The sequence below is a fragment of the Petaurus breviceps genome, unplaced genomic scaffold (genome assembly GCF_028583685.1).
Source record: "Petaurus breviceps papuanus isolate PSGF00001 unplaced genomic scaffold, PetGlider_PUasm1.0 90881, whole genome shotgun sequence".
Lineage (NCBI taxonomy): Eukaryota > Metazoa > Chordata > Mammalia > Diprotodontia > Petauridae > Petaurus > Petaurus breviceps.
The window spans coordinates 14,565,771-14,587,041 of NW_027187369.1; the positions used below are offsets into that span (position 1 = coordinate 14,565,771).

General features: G+C 40.5%; 1 protein-coding gene across 3 annotated transcripts in view; it reads right to left on the reverse strand.

Moving 5' to 3' along the window:
- FGF13 (fibroblast growth factor 13) overlaps positions 1-21,271 on the reverse strand; it is a 520,706-nt gene that overhangs the window by 403,472 nt on the left and 95,963 nt on the right. The gene's annotated exons all lie outside the window — the stretch shown is intronic.

Genomic DNA, 21,271 nt, shown 5'->3' on the forward strand with positions numbered 1-21,271 from the left:
TTTTTTTCACAAATTCCATTTATAGGAAGGGTGCTGAATTAGCAAAAGCCAAGTTCTCTAAGATAGAACTTCAAATGAGTCATCCTCATTGCTCACTGACATCCATCCAAATCACCTGACTCAGATATTTATCAGTTGTATGACCTTGTATAAGTCACTTAACATCTTAGCGCTTCAGTCTCTTCATTTGTAAAGTAAGGTTCTAAACTAGAGAACCTCCAAGGTCCCCGTTACCTCTAGATCTGTGATCCCATGTGGAAGAGATTGTATTTTATCTGAAAGGCAATAGGAAACCAACATCACAAAGGAACCCTGCTTTAAGAAACACATGAAAGAAAATACAAGTGTACATCAGATACTATCAGATGATAAGTACAGTACTTTATTTTTAGAAAGGGCTTTGCTTACTATATCCTGATCTTCACTATAATCCTGTTGGGGAGATATTGTAAATATTCTCAAAAAATGAAAAAAAAACTGAGGATCACAAATATAACTTGCCAGGATCACAGAGATAGGAAGAGAAAGTGCTCAGATCAGGACTGATGATGTTAAGGCAGAAGAAAGGATAAAGCAGGAGGATATGCAGAATGTTTGGTAAATGAGTTGTGAAGAAGATCCTATAGTAGGGGCCCAGTTTATTTGTATTCTGGGTTTAGGAAGCAGTCTAACTTTCAATCACAGTTAGCTAAGAAAATTAGCTTCCTATTGAGAGAAAAAACCATTAGTCCACTATAAATAGGTAAATCCAAAATCAGGCACAGAGAAATAGACTACTACTAATTAATTATATCAATAACTAACACCACTATATGAAAACAACCAATTGAGATAACTGAAGACTGAGGATCTTACTTCCAGAAAGCATGGAGGGCAAGGGAAATCTTGACACGATCTAAACTGCTTTCTGGACTTCATCCTAACCAATAAGAAAGAACTGGCTACTGAAGGACAAAGGAAGAAGGTCACAGTCTGAAGTCAATCCTAGATTGGGGGAGGGTGGGTTTCAAAGAGTTCAGAGAAAGGAAAGACTCAAAATGTATAGCACATGACAATTTTTTTTTTCAGGCAAATTATCCCAAGAGGATTGGGAAGCTCCTAAAAGTGAAATGCTGATCAAAAAACAACAATAATGATTTTTATCTCAAACAAAAAGAGCTATGTAAAAATGCAATGTGAATGCAAAAAGAATTCACTAACCAACCTAGATTGCTTGAAAGCTTGTTTAGAAAAAACAGGTAAGTGTAAAAAGTAGAGGATGAACACACAAGAGTGGAAAGACTGCAAAGAGCTTCAGAAGGGGTGAAGCTCGGAACAAGCTGAGCCTGGAAATGAATGCAGAGCATACCTAACATAGGTTTCCGGGAGACATTTTTTGATCTGTATTGGAAGTAAGAGTTGATCAAAGAAAGGATAGGACCAGTGCTCAGAGTGGATGGAATACCAGGTGACTGTGAGAAGGCAAGACTGATCAACTTTAATGTTCCTTCTGTTTTTTTTTTCTCTTAGGAAGAATGATCTTTGGATTAATGGAAGACTTTAAAAATTAATATGAAGTTGAAACTTACAAAAAGTGATTTCATAGGAAGAGAGTACTTAGCAGCCCTCAATGAATTTTCCACTTGACTCAAGAAAAGGTCTGATTCCTGAGTAGCTGTTAAAGATCTCTGAAATTCTATGGAGAAAGGGAATGATGCAGGGGGACTAGAGATAGGGAAATCTCATGCCAATTTTCTGAAAAAGGAAGAGGGTGGAGGCTGAAAACTATAGGTCAGTAAGCTTGACTGATTCTTGGCAAAATTCCACGACACATGAGTAATGGGATGGCTTGCGAGCATTTAGAAAAGGAAGCAGGGCTCACTAAAGAGCCAGCATGGCTTCAAAAAGAACAGGTCATGCCAGAAAAATTGCGTTTTCCTTTTTAGCAGGATTACTAGACTGGTAGATCATGGAAATGCCATAAACATTATATGACTGGATTTTAGCAAGGCATGTGACCAAAGCTATGTGGATTTGGAACTGGGTTTATACCTAGAGCCACTGATTAAGAGATGATTTTCAACTTAGAGGGGAGGTCCCTCATGAAGGGCTTCAGTGATTTGTCACTGGTTATAAGTTCAACATTTTAATCAGTGACTTGGATAACGGTGCAGTTGGCATGCATGCCAAGTCTGCATATAATAGAAAGCATGAAGGGATAGCTAACATACTAGATGCAGGCATTGAGATCCAAAACAGTCCCCCGTTGCATAGCAATGATTTATTCTTTCCTAATTGCTTCTCCAGAAGGTTTCTCTCAGTGGGCTCTTTCAAATTTTCTCCTCTTTTTTCCCCCTTTTTGTAGCCCCACACTACTTCACACCACACCCCTAGCAGATGAATCTTCCACCTATGCTATTTAGAAAATTGAGAACAACTGAATTCCTTCATTTCTACTCCACACCTCAAAAACTGTGCTGTTTTTCACCCATTCTCTCCTCTTTTACTAAAATCACTGAGGGAGAAGTAGGTCTCTTTTCCCAGGCTAAACTTCAAACCTATGTCCTTTTTCTAATCTCCTTCCTCCGTTCTCCTCTCAGAACTGATCAAATCATTTGTTCACTTTCTTTCATTTCCCTCTCTTGCTCGCTCTCACCTAAAATGTGAAGCATTTGTGTGGATCACTACTACACCCCCCCCAAGCTATGCTTCTCATTGTTTGAATTTCACTACCATGAACCAACTGACTTCTTACCCTGGAACATCCATCCAACATGCTGATCCCTTCTCCCTTCAGTGAGCTCATTGCCAGGCCCTCCATTTTGGAGACAGGTCTGACCAATTATGTTTCATTTCCCTCCCAGTGGTGCTTCAAACTTTCAGCATTTACCACCATGTCCCTATACAGGTCCCTTTCTCCCACCATTTTCAACTTCTTCTTAAGTATTGTCTTTCCCCATTAGAATGTAAGTTCCTTGTGGGCAGGGACTGTCTTTTTTTGGCTTGGATTTGTATTCTCAATGATTAGCACAATGCCTGGTACAGAGTAAGCACTTGATAAATGCTTACTGCCTGGCTTCTCCATAGGCTGAAAAGAGAGGCCAGATCTAATGAAACAAAACTGAACTGTGACAAAGGCTAAGTCATCTGGCTGTATTCAAAGCATCAATTTCATAATATCAAAATGGAGAGGGAGAATTGGACAATCATTACCTGGTTCTGGGGATTTCTCTAGACTCAAAGCTTGAAGTTAAAAACAGCTAGGGAGACATTAGATAAAAGGCAAGCCCTTGTTATTTGGGCCTGGTCAGAGCACATCTGGAGAACTCTGTTTGGTTCTAGGGACCAAATTTGTATATATAATGTGTTGTATATTGTCATATTTATAAATTGCATCTATATATAATGTGTATGCATTTGTATATATATATACATATATATATCCATTTTATTAAATACTTGTATCCTCCATTTGAATTTGTAATTATATTGTTATATATTATATAATTATATATTACATATAAATATATTGTTGTTTAAATGTATAATATGAATTGAATATATAATTTGTGAAATTTATATATTTATTTTATATTCATGCTCTATATTTATGTAAGTACATGACTCCTCTATTCGATTTTGTATATGTAATTTACTACATATTGTTACATATAAATTATGTCTATTTTTTCACTTTATATTTTTTCTCTATATGTATATACATATACGTCACCTCCTTTAGAAGAAGGTAAGTCCCTTATGAATAGGAATTGTTTGAGTCTTCATATGTGTATCCCCAGCATACAGCACAGTAATTGGCATAGGAAAGGTGGTTAGCAAATACTTACTCATGACATGTTGTACTTGCACCGGTTGAACTAGCTTCTACAAGTCTTGCTAATTCTGGGATTCTAGGATGACAAATCTTATGACCCTGACCCCACCCCCATCCCCATAGCTACCCCCACCCCAGTCATGGACTTTTTTCACCAGCTTGCAAAATGAAGTAATGACTACCCAGGTTTCAAAAGGCATCACCCCAGTGTACAGCGCCATGATTCTCTCTCCATCTGAATACAACTTGATTAACAAAAGGCAATTAAGTGTGATCAAAATAAGAGTGCACATTCCCATATTGAGTTTAGCCGCTCTGGGAGGTAAACAATGTGAGTATGGCCAGAGAGATGCCTGTGGGGAGTGACAGAGCAAAGCTGGGATCTCAACCAAAGTCTCCCGACTCCCACTTCACTGTCCTTTTCACCATAACAAAGGGACATAGAGAGTCACTTGCTTGCCCTGTCTTAATTAAAGTAGCATATAGAAAATAAGCAGTATTTGAACCATCAGGTGAAAGGGGGTAATGTGAAGGAAAGCAGGCAAAGAGTGGCAATAACCCTCCATCTGACATTCTGAAAGAGTAAGAGACTGCTATGTGCTGGTGCCCCTGGGATTGAACCTGTCGGTACGTGGTTGGAGAGAAGAAGGTGAGAGCAAGTGATTCGAAAAAAAAGGAGGGAACACCAACACAGCTAAGGCTTGGCCCAGAGCATCTCTCTGAACAGAGGACAGAGGTATTCACAGCTGTCCGGGTCATGGTTGCAGCCATAGTCATGCTATTTAAGGGCCTCCACATAACATGAACCATCATTAAAATGTGCATCAATAAAAGCTGCCATCTCCTCATCTGTAGAACGGGAATATGAATGTGTAGACACCCTACCTCCAGGGTCAGTGTGGGAAAGGTACACTGGAAACTTTAAAGCACTATGGAAATGGAGGATAGTATAATTATACCACAGCACTCTCATCTTGACAACTGGCATCGAGACAACTAACCATTCATTATGGCCTTTCTGCAAGTCCCTTCTCCCCTCCCCTCATTTTCCTTCTCTAAAATGAAAGAATTGGACCAGATGACTTGCAAGCTCCTTTCTACTCTAAAGTGATACTCCTGTGACCACAGGGATGTTTGCCTTAACTCACATATTATACACGTACGAAGCAGGGTGCAGACATTATCCATTAAGGACCCCTGACTCTAATTTCCTGCCAGCTCAGGTCCACAGACCCTAAGCTTATTAATTTTGGGAGAGAGGTACAAAGGCAGGCCACACAGATGGTGAAGGAAGGCTAGATACACTACTCTACACAGTGAGGCTGTTATCTTCATTAGTCCTTCTCATGCCTGATTTAAATATTTTAATGAATCGTGTTATTGGCCTTAGACTCAAAGGATATTTAAGGGAAAAGAACTCTGAAAATCTAATAAGTATTCCACATTTACATCTAGAATTCTCAGAAGGGCAATACACATCCACACCAACCAAAGAGGGTCAGAACTAGGTATGACACTGATATACAGAGTTTTAACAACTTCATGTTAACCCAAGCTATCAAGAAATTATTTAAAATCCTAGATTATCAGTGATAATCAAATCAAAGAACTTAGGGTTCATCTAGTTAAGTCACTTCATTTTACAGAGTGGTAAACTGAGGTCCATTTGGTTCAACTGAATAAAGGAGGGAGGCAAACAAGTATTTATTAAGTGTCTATGTGCCCAGGGCTGTGATTGTTGCTGGAGACACAAAAACAAAAAGCAAACATTCCCTATCCCCAAAGAGCCAACATTATCCTAAGGGGAAAAAAGTAATGGGGGAATGGCATTGGAAACACTAACATACAAAAATATTAGGCTAAGCCTCTCACAGAAGGTGGGAATTCAGTTGAGTCCTAAAAGGAGATAGGGGCTCCAAGAGACACAGCTGAAGAGACTGAACAGTCTAGGGTGCAGAGGAAAGGGCTGGATTTGGAATCGGGAGACCAGGGTTAAAATGCTGATTCTAACATTTACTATCTGTGACCTTGGACAGATTCCTTCTCCTCCCTGGGCCTCAGTTTCTGCCTCTCTGGGATGAGGGGATAGGACTAGATGGCCTTTGACATCCCTTCTGGTTCTAAAGCTATGATCCTAGACCTCTGTTTCCTCCTCTGTGAAATGAAGGGGATTAAAAGAAGAGTTATACATTAACAGAGATCTGCAATTTCCTATGCAATCCTCTTTATCTGTTCTCCTCTGGAGATGGAAATGCCTGTTCTATTTGGTGTTTAAAATCAGAATTTTTTTAAAAGCAATCGGGGTTAAGTAACTTGCTCAAGGTTACATAGCCAATTATTTCTGGGTGTGGTCCTAAGTATCAGAGCCTGGATTCGATCCCCAGGTCATCCTGACACTGGAGCCAGTGCTCTTACTCGCTGAGCCACCTGGCCGCCCCTAAAATCAGAATTTTTTAAATTAAAAAAATAAAATGAGGAGTTGGAATAAATGACTTTTAAGGTCCCTTCCTTATCTAAATCTAGGATGGTTGATAGCTTGTTATCTTGATTAGTCCTTCTCATGCCTGACTGAAATATTTCAATGAAAAGCACAGAAATGAAGCGGGGTAGGGTGGCAAAGGAGGAAGGGAATCGGCATTTATACAGAACCTGCTATGTTCCAGGCGCTGTGCTAAGCACTTTTAACAAATACGGTCTCATATGATCCTCACAACAACCAGGGAAGGTAGGTTACTAATATTATTTCCATTTTACAGGTGAGGAAACTGAAGCAAAGGTCAAAGTAACTTGCCCAGGATCACACAGCTGCTAACTGTCTTTCTCAATGCAAGCCCAACACTCTCTCTAGAGCTCTCTATCTATCAGGTGCCTGGATATGGAATGCTGTATAGAGGGATCAGTAGATAGGTAAGATAGTTTTGTTGGAAGGTAGAGCACATGAAGGAGAGGTATGCTTCATCAGTCTGGAAAAAAGAGACTTGCCCATGGCCAGACAGGCAGAGAGAGAAGGGATGGGTCTCCAAAATCTCCAGCCAGTGCTGTCTCCACATTAGGGTTTCTGCCTGGCCTAAACAGCTTCTCTTGATACCAGTGCTTTCTTCCAAAGCACACAAGCCATCCAGAAGCATCTAACCACCCCAAAGCTTTGCTGCCAGAAGGACAAAGTTCCCACAGATTCAGAGGAATCAGAAAGCCTTGAGTTATGGAGAAAACATTTTGCTCCCTAAATATTTCCATCTCAGAACCATAAGGAGACACCAGGTTCAGAAAGTTGGCATGCAGGCCCTCCTCCCAGGTCGTGATCTCCATCTGCTCCACATACCTTGGTAAGAAGCATGGTCCAGGAGGATTGGTGATCTCTCACCACTAGTCATTTTTCCCTTGTGGTTTCTACTGGGGGTGGGGGGAGTATGGAGTCAGAGGATTTTAAGACGATGAACAGATCTTCAGCTCCAAGAATAACAACAAAGCAGAACGAGGAATTCACATTCCACTGTGAGATTCAGTACATAAACAGACCAGGAAATAACAAGATCATTTAACTGATCTTGAAGGAGGCACAATAAATAATAACCATAACAATACTACCTGATATTTCCAGATAGCTTTGCAATTTGTCTCATCATGATAAAATGTTTCATCATCATCATAAAATGTTAACACGTATAGAAAACTTTAAGCTATGTAAAGCACTTTATATGTATCATATTCTATTATTACATATTATCTCTTAGGACTTTCACAATTACTCTGTGGGAGAGGTGCTGGCTCCATTTTACAAATGAAAAGACTGAGGTTCAAGTTTAAGTGACTTGGCAAGCTTTACCCTACCAGTTTCATATAGATGGCCCTTCTAGACTACAACCCTATTGCCATATCTAATAAATCATGCTCTAAACAACTATAGGAATTGGGAAAGATATTTTTCCTGAGGTAGCACATAAACTAGGCCTTGGAGAAAACCAAGGATTCTAAGAGACAGAAGTGAGGAAGGAGGGCACTGCAAGTATGTGGAAAGGTCTGGACAAAAGCACACAGGTAAGAGAAGGGGTAGGTCAAGTTCAGGGAACAACAGGGAGGCCAGACTGGCTGGAAGGGAGATGGCATGATGGCAAGTCATGTGTGCTACATCTCAAAGTACAGAAAAACTAGACCACCTGTGATTATTAATAGTATTTAGTCAATGTCAATTGTCAAGAGTATTAGATGCTAAATAATGAAGTTTTTCAAATCCACCTCTAAAGTAATACTCTAAGTATCCTGCATTAATCGTCACCAATGCCCTTTAAGAGCAAGGCAGAAGGCACACTGTGTAAGTGAAATCCTTCCTTCTGATGTGAACTACGCAAGTACCCTAAGACATCATAAGACATGCAGCCCCAAGGGATATCCATGAATACACACAGGCAATATAAGCTGATGGTTGCCTTCTGGGGCAATGGGGACTGGGGCCTGGGGGTGGGGTAGAGAATCTCAGCAAAGTACAAAGACAAGAAGTGATACTCAGAGGGCAACATACCTAGGCCCTCCAACTGCTACAACTATGCTGGTCCCTCTGGGGAAAGTCTCATCTGATCTCCTCTCTTTCCCCTCTTTTTTCTTCTCTCTTACCTCTCTCTGTATTTGCACTTACATATGCACTTGCAGATGGTATCTGAAAATGAGCCCTACCACAGACTGCATCACTCCATCTGAAGCACAGTGGACATTGCCAGTCACAGCAGGGATGGATTTTCTAGGGCACTTTTCTGGTGTAACAGACAACCTCTCCCTTTCAGCCACTTCCAGTCTTGTTACATTACATTGCCTTTCCTGCTGCACTAACATAGGTCTGGGTTTCAGCTTCCCCCTGTGTCAAATGAGGAGGTTGAATGAACTGATCACAAAGATTCAAGGAAACATAGCCTTAGAGGTAGAAGCAACAGCTTGTGATCATCCACACAATGCCCTCATTTGACAGAGGAGAAACTAAAACCCAGATATGACACCAAAAGATGTCATGAAGATATTCCCTAAATGTCCTGACAGTCACTACATGTAATTTTCAGACACTTACTAGCTTTATGACCCTGTGCAAACCACTTTACTTCTCTCTCAGTTTCTTCATCTGAAAAATGGGAATAATAATATTCCCCTAATTTCATATGGCTCTTTTAAGAATCCAATGAAAGAATATATATAAAGCACTTTGTGTATAAATGCTAGCTGCTCTGCCTTTTATTTATTACCTGCCGAAATCAACTAAGTGTTAAAATTAATTCCTCTGAGGAAAGAGGTCAGAAGACTTCATAAATAGCGAATGATGAGAATAATAAAAATATATGATAAACATGAGACTTCAGGTACAGGAAAACAAAGGACTGAGCTTCACCTCACAAGTTTGGAAAGCCAGAGGAATCATGGAAATCCATCCAGGTCAGAGGTTCTTAACATTTTTTGAATCCTAGACCCCTTGACAATCTAGTAAAAGCTACAGATAGGCCTCTTCTCATAATAATACTTTTAAATGAATAAAACAAAATACAGGGAATCACAAAGGAAATCAATCATATTGAAATAACAATGTAATTGTTCCCATCCAAATTTTAAGGTCCTCTGAAATCTATCCATGGACCCCTTGAAAGTCCATGGACTCCAGGTTAAGAACTCCTGGTCTAGAGTGTTAACAATCACACAAGCTCTTAGACTTCTGTTCAGACCAGAAAGAAGCATGCTTGTTACAAAGCCCTGGTGAATCTCCCAAATAACTGTCTGTCGAACTCCCCATATCCCAAATGGGAAGAGAAGAATCTAGTACCAACACAGCCCTGGAGGCTGGAGATTGATAAAATTAATGAGTTTCCTGCTAAGAAAGAGAGACTTGGGAATATATTTATCATTTTGTATTCAAAAGATGAAAGATATTGTTTATGTTGTTTCAATAGGATGGATAGGAACAAAAATGCAAGTATGTAAAGCTGAATGACCTTACTGCTTCTAAAGTGGGATTTGGAATAACAGTATCTCAGTGAAAACTCTCTTTTCTAATAGCCCAGACATTTCTACTGAGATGCTAGCCAACTTGTCCCCAATGAAACCTTTTCCATTTATGAATGCTGTTTATTTCCAGAAAAAAGGACCCACAACTACTTGTCATAAACAAGGAAAAGTTTACCTAAGAGGAAAGAAAACAGAAAACCCCAAAATGAACAGTACCATTCATGCTGAAAATAGCTTGGCACTCTGCCAAAATTTTTAAGCAAAGAATGGCCAAGACATAGCCCCCATTTTGAATTCTTTATACAAAGAGCTGTTTGCAATCTCCAATTTATACTCAACACTTAGTCAAGTGTGACTGTGAAATTGCTATATCTCCAATTACTGTCTTTTACAATGAGTTTGGGAAATGGCACTGCATAAAGCCTGAAAAATCACACCCCATGATCCCTTGCTAGGAGAACTTATTTTAATGTCCACTTCTTGCCAAGTTGAAGGAAAATTTGAGTGGTGTCTATATGATGCCATATGGTTGTCAATGGAACTTCATTTATCATTGGACATCTTAATGACCAAAGCAAGACATCTCACAACACGAATGCTGCTTCCAACATAAACTATTCCAAAAGACTGAAATGGAGAAACTCAGAATGGGAAGGGATCTTATTGGCCACACTCGTATCTGAGAAAAAAAAATCCTCTGCTACATCCCAGACAAGTGGATATCTAGTCTCCATCTGAAGACCTTGAATGAGGGGAAAGTCATTTTCTCAAGAGGCAGCCCATTTCACTTGTGAACAGCTAGAATTATAAGGAAGTTTTCCTTTAATCAAGCCATAATCTACCTGTATACTTTCAAGTCACTGTTCCTAGAGTCCTCTGGGGCCAAGTGGAATAAGTCTGATCCCTCTTCCATGCAATAGGTCTTCCAATACTTGAAGATAGCTGTTAAGCACCCCTTCATGCCTTTTCTCTACTCCAGACTAAACATCCCCATTCCTTCAACCAATCATCATGTGGCATGGCTTTAAGGCCTTTCACCATCCTAGATGTCATGCTCTAGATCCATCTCTGGCATATCAATATCCTTTCAAAACAGTGATACCCAGGCCTCAACATAATTCTCCCAATGCCATCTGACCAAGGCAGAGAACACTGAGGCTATCAAACTCCTCATCCTTTATTCCCACCCCATACTCAATTCCCCTTTTCTTTCTAGTTCAGATTTTCATCGGTATAGATACCATCTTTAAGAAAACTCCTTTTCAGAAGGACAAAAATGAAAACTATCTACCTGCAGAGAAAGAACTGATGAACTCTGACTGCAGATTGAAGCACACTTTTTACTTTATTCTTCTTCCTTTTTTTGAAACATGGCTAATATGAAAATGTTTTACATGACTTCACATGTATAATGGGTATCACATCGCTTGCCTTCTCAGTGGGTGGGGGAGGGGATGGAGGAAGGGAGGGAATTGGGAACTCAATTTTTTTTAATGAATGTTTAAAAAAAATTCAAAAGGATTGCAACTGTAGGAAATGAGTGCAAAGTCCCTAAGGACATGGACTGTCTTGTGTTTCTGTATTTATATCTCCAGGCCTTATTGCAGTGCTTGACACATAGTAAGTGCTTAATAAATGCTTTTCAATTAAAAAGAAAAAAAAAGAAAGACTCACTCTATCAATTCAGGTTGAATGTCTCCCATGAAATCCATTTAATATGAAATTGGTGTAGATCTGTGATTTCATGGGTCTAGGAAATTTCTAATGAGGAAATTACTAAAGCAGATTACCACCACCACTACAATTTACAGTCTCAGAGAATTGCTAGGGGGTACTGAGAAGTGGGGCATCAACCCATGTCCTCCGACTCTGAGGCTAACTCTCTGTCCACTCCCCTATATTGCCTCTCTAATGCTGTCTCTCTTAATTCAGCCTAAGACTGTATTGGCTTTTCTGGTTGCCACATCATTCCATTGCCTCATACTAGGTTTATAATCTACTCAGCTCCCTACATCTTTTTTCAGACCAACTACTGCCTAGCACTTATTACTTAAAACTTAAAGCACTATATTAATGCCTCTTAAAGTATTAGGGTGCACCTCATTCTTATATCTTTTCAAAGGAGACCAAATAAAAAATAGTCCTAGCAGAAGTTACTGTCCTGATGTAGTAATTTATTTCTAATGTTGTGAGAACTAATGTACCTATGCATAAAATTATTGTCTACTATGGACTGTAGGTGAACTAAAGGCTTAGCCTGTAAACTTATCTTAAACTGTATACATGACAGCTCCAGTAGCATGAAAAATGGAAAATATAATAATAATATTTATGTAGTTCTTTAAGGTTTGAAAAATGCTTTACAAATATAATCTCCTAACAATCCTAGAAGATGAGTGCTATTATTATAATTCCATTTTGCAGTTGAGGAAACTGAGGCAAACAGAGGTTAAATGACTTGCCCAGGGTCACACAACTAGTGAATGTCTGAGGCCAGATTTAAATCCACATCTTCCTGATTCCAGGCCTAGCATTTTATCGACTGCAGCGCCTCCTAACTGCCTGTCTACTTCATCATGTTACCAAACAGTTTTGGTCAATTCTACTTCTCTATATTTTGAAAAATGCTCTTTTTTCAATGTAGTTGGGAGTTTACGAGTATTTGTCATTAGGAAACAGTATTTGCCCTTCTTAAATTGTCAGTCTTAAACACTCTTAAATGCCCACACTATTATGGGCAAGAGTCAGTCTTGAGGTGCTCCTTCTACTATGATATAATCAGTGGATACTATATACAGGTAGTATCAGTAGGAAGAAAGACTAAGTCATCCATTCATGAAATGTTGGGCATTTTTTTATTCTTCTGTTGTCAAGACTACCTCTAAAATTAATGTTTTGACCCAAACTGGTAGGATCTTTCCTGAATCCACAACTGTAATGTTAAATTTACAACTTGTGATGTGGATGCAGCATTTCACATCCTGATGGCTGCAATCAGTAAATGAAAGGTAACGGGGAGTCGGGAGTCTAGATAAAACTTCCAATCAGTTTCTCCACTAAAGTGGGTATAGTAATATTTTGGCTATACTTCCTCAGCCCCTTCCCCACACACACATATACCTCAAGGGGCTACTGTTAGGATCAAATGAAATATTTTATGTTAAGTGCATTTCTAAAGTCAAAGACACCATAGAAATATCAGTTCTTGTCATTACCACTGTTGATGTTAATGGAAATTAATTGCAATTTCATATTAATCATCCTTCTTAGAACTATCATCAGAAAATCTGGCATTAAATGAGGTTCTCTTTTTATGAATTTTGAAATGGCAAAATGTGAACAAAAAGAATTTTTAAAATAATTCCTTAATAGTAAATGCTATTTAGGACCAGGTTTGGTTTTCATTTTGTTTGGCTTATGGCCAGAATTGTTTTCATATTTATTGAAATTCTGTGTAGTATTGATTATAAGCTCTTTTGTTCAGCTCTTAAAGTTCTTCATTCACCACCTGACCTCAACATTCTCTTTCCAGTCTCATCGGACATTACTTTCCTAACTACATTCTACAATCAAGTCAAAAGGGTCTCCTCTCTGACCTTCACACACAATATTCCATCTAAATTCTTTATTCTAAACACACCTGATACAAGAATCCTAACACCCACTGAACCGGAATAATTTATATTCTTATAAGGCTAGTATGGCAAGATACAAAGTGACTTAATCAGGAGGCAATCATAGAGCTGTCCTGCACTAAAATGTAAGGCCAGAAAAAAGAGATCTCTCTCCTCCCAGGTCTCAGGCCCTGGGAACCAGCCTGGGTACTAACTGGAGAACTAATGAGAAATTGATCAATTGAAGCCTTCTTTTTATAGCTATGTGCCTTGATGTCTTGGAATTTTTTTCAAATTAAAAGCAAATCAACAATGAGAAAAGTATTCTCTGTATTTACACAGAATCCAAAGTAGACTCAACCTTTGGAATACCCAGTGGGTAAGAACAGAAAATGTCAGAATAGATGAGGTAGTGGTTGTTAGCTATTTAGATTAATATCAACCATAATTATTATTATATTTTAAAATGTTCATAGCATCTCACTATATATCCCCTCTACAGCACAGCACAAGAAATGATCAGCCAACATTTGCTTTAAGACCTCCACTGGGCAGGAATCCAGTATTTCCCAAGGCCGTTCATTCTACTTTGGAACAACTTTCAATGTCAGAATTGTTTTCCTTCTATCTCTCTAAATCTCCCCCTCACCTTTCACTCTTTGTGTCTAGTTATGCCTTGTGAAGCCAAACAGAAGAAATCTACTGCTTCTTCTACATAACAGGCCTTTAGCTCCTTAAATGGAGCTGTCAAGGTCCTTACATATTGACCTAAACCTGATGGGATCAATTTCCTCCTAGTATCGGATGGAAAGCCTTCAGAGAATGGGCCCCTGGAGAAAGGTAAACTTCAGACCCAGCCCTGGCCTCTGAGGTTTCTATAGGCAGGAGTAGAGTGGAGTGGGTACAGTTGGCTTTTCCCATTTGTGGGACAAACTTTAACAAGACAGATATAGGCTCAGTTGTGCTAATTAGAAGGTACACTCAGAAGAGTCTGGGGTTGCCTACATGTATTTGGAGGGAATCAGTGAAGGTCATGGTAGGGTAGTGTAAGAGTGAAGGCTGACACTACTTGACCTGCTCGTTAGTAAGGAGGAGGATCAATCAAGCACAGCTATGGGAAGTTGGCTGGGACCCAGAGAGGTTCTAAGAATTAAATATCCATAGTAAGTTTTTGAAGATTGTTATGAATCTGACCAAGGAGGATAGCTCATTAGAGTGTTCTAGACCTGGGCATCCAAGCTTTGAGTCAGATGCCAAGAGATCACTGGCATGGGAGGGCTTAGAGTGGTTGGAATTCTTCACATTACAAAAAGATTCACTGGCAGAGTGTCTCTTACCAGTAAGCTTTCCTAGGACTTTTAAAATAGGATTTGGATTGTGAAAATGTGATTTACACTCAGCTTTTCAGGAACACTTCTACTGCCTAAAGGAGGGAAGAACACTGTATCAGAGAAATTTAGTTCAAAACCTTATTCTCCCACTTATTAGCTATGTGACCTTGGATAAGTCATTTGATTTCTCTGGGTCTCATGGTCTTCCTCTGTAAAATAGGGAGGTTGGACTGGATGGATTCTAAGGATCCTTCAAGCTCCAAAACCAGGACCTTATGACCTAAAAGCAGGCTTCCATAGCCCTTTAGAGTAAATTACATCACCAAAGATTCAAGGGACTAAAAAAGGTGGGCCACTCACATCAGAGGGCTGAACCAAGAGCAAGACTCCCAGTACAGTAAAGAGACTGCCCATTTAGGACTTCCATTGATAAGAATATCCCAGGATAAAAGAGCCTGTAGGAATGGTAAGCTGCATTATAATGAAGAAACAATGCCCACATGGCTGAGCTCTTGGAGTCAATGAAATATAATTTTTAGTCTAGTTTCAGTAAACTCAGGGATTTGATCAGTAGTTACTTTAATTGCAAGTCAGCAAAATCCAAACCACTCTCAAATCTGGGGCTACTATTGGAATCTTAATAAGGAACATAGAAACAAAACTGCTAATTGTCATTAAAAATTTAACACTTCAAAATGAGTTGAATGTGCATTCTGGGGTATCAGAATGAATGCCCTTAATCTTTTTCTCCTTTCACATTCTTTATCGCCTCTATCCTTTGCCTTTCAGAAAGTGGACTGGCAGAAACAAATGCTTCTAATATAAGCCCTGAAGACAGGCATGCTTTGGGCCAAATTGATGCTAAGGGACAGACTCGAAAATTTTGCTGTTCAAAGCATCCCACTCACGAATATCATCTGAGCCTCACTTGGGCTTTTCCAAGGAGATGATGCCAAACAAGCATCCAATTCGTGGTAGCAGAAGGTTTCTGAGGTCTAATGTGGCATGGTCTCTCAGCAAAAGCTATTCAATGTCAGACCGGTTATAGAAGATATAACAGGTCTTCTGGGACTTCAAGGGATATTTTTGTCCTAGACATGGGAACTTTCATTTCCAACCAGATTTAGGCTTTTTTTATTTGTTTCCTTCTTAAACAAGAAGGTAGAAAAAAACATAAAGGATGAGCAAGAAAGAAACAAGACAAGACCAATGAATAGAACAACTGCAGAAAGCAAGGTTCGCCAGCTGAAAAGAAAGATGGTTTTTATTCTCCCATCTCCCTCTGCAGATGCCGTGGCTTCCTGGTTTATAAATGGCTCAACTTTTCGGGAGGGGTGTTAAATCCAAAGCACTGCAGCTTTTACTTACTAAAACAGGCAGTACCGTCACCCTGAACAGTCAAGAAAACAGGTCCAGATGTTTTCCATCAAATGATAAAGAGCTAAGTAGATGTAAGGTAAATCCATTTAGTTAGAAATAGATGGAAACTTAATAATCATCCAGCCCAAGGTTTCTGTACCTTTTTATGGTGTGTCCTGGATCCTTCTTCTGACAGTCCAGGGAAGCTTATGAGCACCTTGTCACAAATATGTTTTTAAATGCATAAAATAAAATACAGAGGATTGCAAAGGAAATCAATTGTACTGAAATATGGTTAAGAAAATACTTAAAAAAACAAGTTCATGACCCCCAGGAAGAGAATTTCTGATCCAGTTTAATATTACTCTACTTTCCTCTCACATCCAAAGCCCATTTCACAGAGGAGGAAAGTGTGGACCAGAGAGGAGGAAGGGATTTAATCAAGGTCACAAAGCTGGTTAATGGAAGAGATGGAAGTTCTTTACACTAAGCTGCCTCCCCTGTTCTCTTGTAGAGAGATAAAAGGGGGTGTGGTAGGAAAGAGGCATTAGTATTGTTTTTAATAAGCAGAAATTCAGCCTGTGGCTCCACAGAGGCCCCATGAAACAATGAAGTGATAATCAGACCTTAGACGCAGATAAGCCACCAATGGTCTACTACAGAACAGAAGGGGATCTGTGGTTCAAACTGGCCATAAAAATAGATTATAGGATCAGCTACCCAGAGCTGTGAGGGACTTTCAGGGTCATCTCATCCAACGCCCTCACTCTACAAAGGAGGAAATTGTCCAGAAGAGTGAAGTATTTACCCACGGTCATGAAGAAAGAGTTAATTGGTACAGCTTCTGGTATGACGATACCTAATCCAATTCATTACATCAGTGGAAAAACATTTCACTGTACCTGCACGAGATGGGACCATAGACATATCACGTCACCCTGCAACATACATATGAAAATTCATGCATTAGGGGCAGCTAGGTGGTGCAGTGAATAGAGCACCAGCCCTGGAGTCAGGAGGACCTGAGTTCAAATACGGCCTCTTAACACAAAAACTAGCCATGTGACCTTGGACAAGTCACTTAACCCCAATTGCCCTCCAAAAAGCAAAAAAAAAAAAAAAACAAACGTATAATATGAAGAATGAATCGTCCAAACTTCCAGTCTTAGCTTTGCTATTCAATAGTTCCAGACCTTGGGTACACCCCTTCCCTTCTCTGGCCCTCAGTTTCCTTCTTTAGAAAAGGAAAGGGTTGGGCACAAAGCAATCTTCAAAGTTCCCTGCTGTGGACAAGTGAAAAGAGCATGGGCTCTCAAGTCAAGAGACAAAGAGCCAAATTCTCTCTTCATGTGAGCTTGGGAAAGTCAACTGGCCTCCCTGAGCCTCAGCTGCCCATCTTTTTAAACTGTGGGTTGCAACCCCATATGGGGTCACAGTTTAAGAAACGCTAAACAGATTGAAAGTGGAAAAAGTTTAGGAAGCCCTGATACAATGAGAGGATGGAGGGCTGGACTAGAGAGGTCCTCAAAGGTCCCTTTCAACTCTAAATATGGGACCTTATGTGCAACCATGAGCAAGTTAATTCACATGGCAGCCCTGTTTTTTCCTCTCTGACATGGGAGGGTTGACCAGATGGCCCCTGAGGTCCCTTCCAATCGCTAGATATAGGACCCTTTATGTGATCTTAAATCACTTCATCTCTTTAAGGCTCAATTTCTTTATTTGTAAAATGAGGGGAATGTACTAGATAACCTTTCAAGTCTTTTCTAGTTCTCTGCATACAAACGTGAAGCTCCTGACCCTCCAAACCCCACTAGGAGGCCAATGCCTCTAAGTACTTTCTGTAGTTGGGGGGATGAGTTGGCACACAGTCACCTACATACCTTTTTGCCCAAGTGCCTTATGGCCAAATGATGGTAGGTCTATCACTACAAGACTGAAAAAAGTTAACTGGGGCCAAAGACACTTCCTAAGCAATGAAGAAATTGCTTTTCTGGCCCTGTGAGAACAACATTCCTTGTCCTACTTTGTCTCACCCTAACCAAGAAGATTCTAAGACTACTATGTCTAATAATAACATTCAATATAAGCATAATGTGATTAACAGCACAGTATGGAAGACAGAGCTCTTTTGATTTTGATTGAGTTCTAACCCCCACGACTGACTATTCAGTAAATGATGGGGGCAGATGGACACAATTATCTCCAAAGTCCCTTTCATTGCTAAATCAATGGACACTGGGCAACTGGACCAATCTGTAAAGCCAAAGTAAGGTTGGTCTTTGGAAGGGTCTGCATTCTCCCCTTCTCCACCCTGATACCTAGCATGAGCCCCCTTCCTAAAGGGCTTTGGCTCACAGTGAGCTGTAATGATTAAAAACTGAACTGCAAAAGTGTGGGGTTGTTTTCAACCTTTTAAACCTAGTAAAATATTTTTGTTAAAAACAGGAATTGAGGTGCTAAATTATTCCTGCCAGGGTGTCAGCTGAGAATGTCCTCAGAATGAGGCCCTGCCCAGAGAAAGGTGGTTTTGCAAATGAACCTCTGGAATGCCTCCAATCTGGGGCCTAGATTGGGGAGCTGAGGGAGACAGGTTTGAATCTCAGTTCTGATATTGCCACTTAGAATCTGTGGAAGCATGGGGCAAGAGGCTTCATGTCTCAATCTGTTTCCCTATCTGTCAAATGAGAAGATTGGATTAGATCACCTCTAAGGTCCCTTTTCTGGTCAAAATCTATGATCCTTCAAGGTCTGAAAGAGTATACCTCCTGCTGGAGTCTGACATTGTGCCAACTGGGGAGTAGGGGCACCAAGAAGGAGGGCTGCATAAGGCTGAATGTGAGTGGTTCAGTCCCTGAGGACCAAATCTGATGGCCCAGTCCAGTGGGCAGACTGACAGCTAGTTACAAAGAATCGACAATGCTTCTGAGATAAGCATATCCCAATTATTACCATCAAGAAACCAAGCAGATGCTGAGCTAATCCAAGAGAGAAGACACTTGAAGTTCCTGGATGGTTAGAGAAAACCTTTAGGGTATATGGGCCTTCTCTCAGACAGCTTAACCAAACCTAAATACTTTTCCCCCTTTTCATTGCTGTTAAATGGATTAAAAATAAATTCCAAGTGTTCCTTTTGTTGGGGGAGGACAAATGGAAGGAACTATTCTTGGGCTGCCAACCCCTGGAGAGTGCGTGGCACCTTTGCCTGCCAAGGTCTTTGAGCACACAAACACACCACAGCTTCCCTGGAGCTGCGGCTCAGTAGGCGGTAAATGTGAACAACTATAGCAGCTGCTCAAAGTCCTGTGAAAATGTGCTGGAAGGAAGGGTGTCCTGATGAGACCAGGAGCTGACAACTCAAAGGTCTCGGGTTGGAAGACACTGCCAATTTGCCCCTTGTCCCGACCAATTCCCAAGCTTGGCATCTTCAAATCAGAGACCGTACGAGCTGAAAGAGGTCCTGAGAGCATCTAGTCTAAGTTAATCTGTCCTGTAAAACTTCGACTCAGCCGAAGGGCCACACTTGAGGACCTAGAGGACCACATGTGGTCTCAAGGCGACAGGTTCCAGACCCCTGATCTAATCTCTTCGAAGTACTCTAGTAGACAGCAAAAAGCATGCTGAACTTACAGTCCAAGTGTGTGAATCTGAGTCTACCTCTGATGCTGACTTGCCTGTGTAACCTTGGATAAGTCCCTTCCCTTCAATGGGCTTCATTCTCCTTGTCTGTAAACTGAAGCAATCAGATAGATTACTTCTAAGATCCCTTTTAGACCTGTTCCAATGATCCCAATTCAGTACAATTCACTCTCTGGATAGGGAAGGAACCCCCTACACCTACCTCCCCTGCCTCTAGAGAGTTGAAATGCTTTGCACAAGGTAACAAGATAAGTTAGTGGTAGAGCTGGGATTCAAACTTAGGGCCTAAGACTTGGAGGTCAGCACACTTTCCATTATACCACACTGCTTCTGAACTCCTGTTCTCTTTATCCAATCCATCTGGCTCAGCCATCCCAAGTTCATCTACCTCAACCATGACTTGGCATATGTCACTGCCCAGTTTAAAATCCTCAAATGCATCCCCTTTGTCTAAGGAATCAAACCTAAGCTCCCGATCCTAGCATTCAAGGCTCCATCCTATCTGTCCTTCCCACACCTCCAACATTACTTCCTACTACTCTCCAGTGACAACCCTCTAATCCAACCAGACTGGTCTACTTAGACTAGTCCACTCCCCCACATGGAGAATCAGTGTGGCATAATGGAAGGACCCCTAGAGTTGGGAGACCCTGTGTTCAGGCCCCATATGCTAAACCTAAGGTAGTTATCCTCATCTGAGGGAGTCATATCACTTTCCTGAGCCTCAATTGCCTCATGAGTAAAATGGGGACAATAATAGTCTCATTCCCTACCTCACAGGCCATTATGAAGAAACAATAACTGCTGTTATCTGAATATGATAGGCACCTTTCCACCTCTATACCCTTTCCCCATGCTGCCCCAGGAAGCCCTTATTCACCTCTTTTCCACCCCAGAAATTTTCGGCTCAAGTCTGTTTGTGTGAATGTGGCCATTGTGTCTGTTGCTCTCCTGGTTCTGCTGACTTCCATTAATCATGCAAGCCAGCATTTATGAAATGCCTACTATGTGTCAGAAACTGTGCTAGACAAAGAATAAAACAATGCCTCTTTTTACTCTGGGTCAGTTCATACAAGTCTTTCCATGCTTCTCTCAATACTCTATAGGAATTTTAATGGTGCAACAATAATCCATTTACCACAAGTGACTCTATCATTGCCTAACTCATGGCAGACAGGTGCCCTGCACTGCACTTGATTAAAATATAATGAAGTAGGAAAATGGAGGGGAGAAGAAAATGGAAGTGTAGAAGAAGGGAAGAAAAGGGGAAAATGAGAAGAAAAAGGCAAAGAGAAAAAGATGGTGTGGAGAATAGAGAATAACACTTGGGAGAGGGGAGTAATTCTCTCCCTTTTAAAAATTCTCCACCGAAAGGAAAAAGTATACCTCTCAGATTTGCTCTCACTTTTTTGAGAGAGAGAGAGACAGACAGAGAGAGAGAGAGAGAGACAGAAAGACAGAGAGAGAGAGAGACAGAGACAGAGAGACAGACAGAGATAGAGACAGAGAGACAGAGACAGAGAGAGAGAGAGACA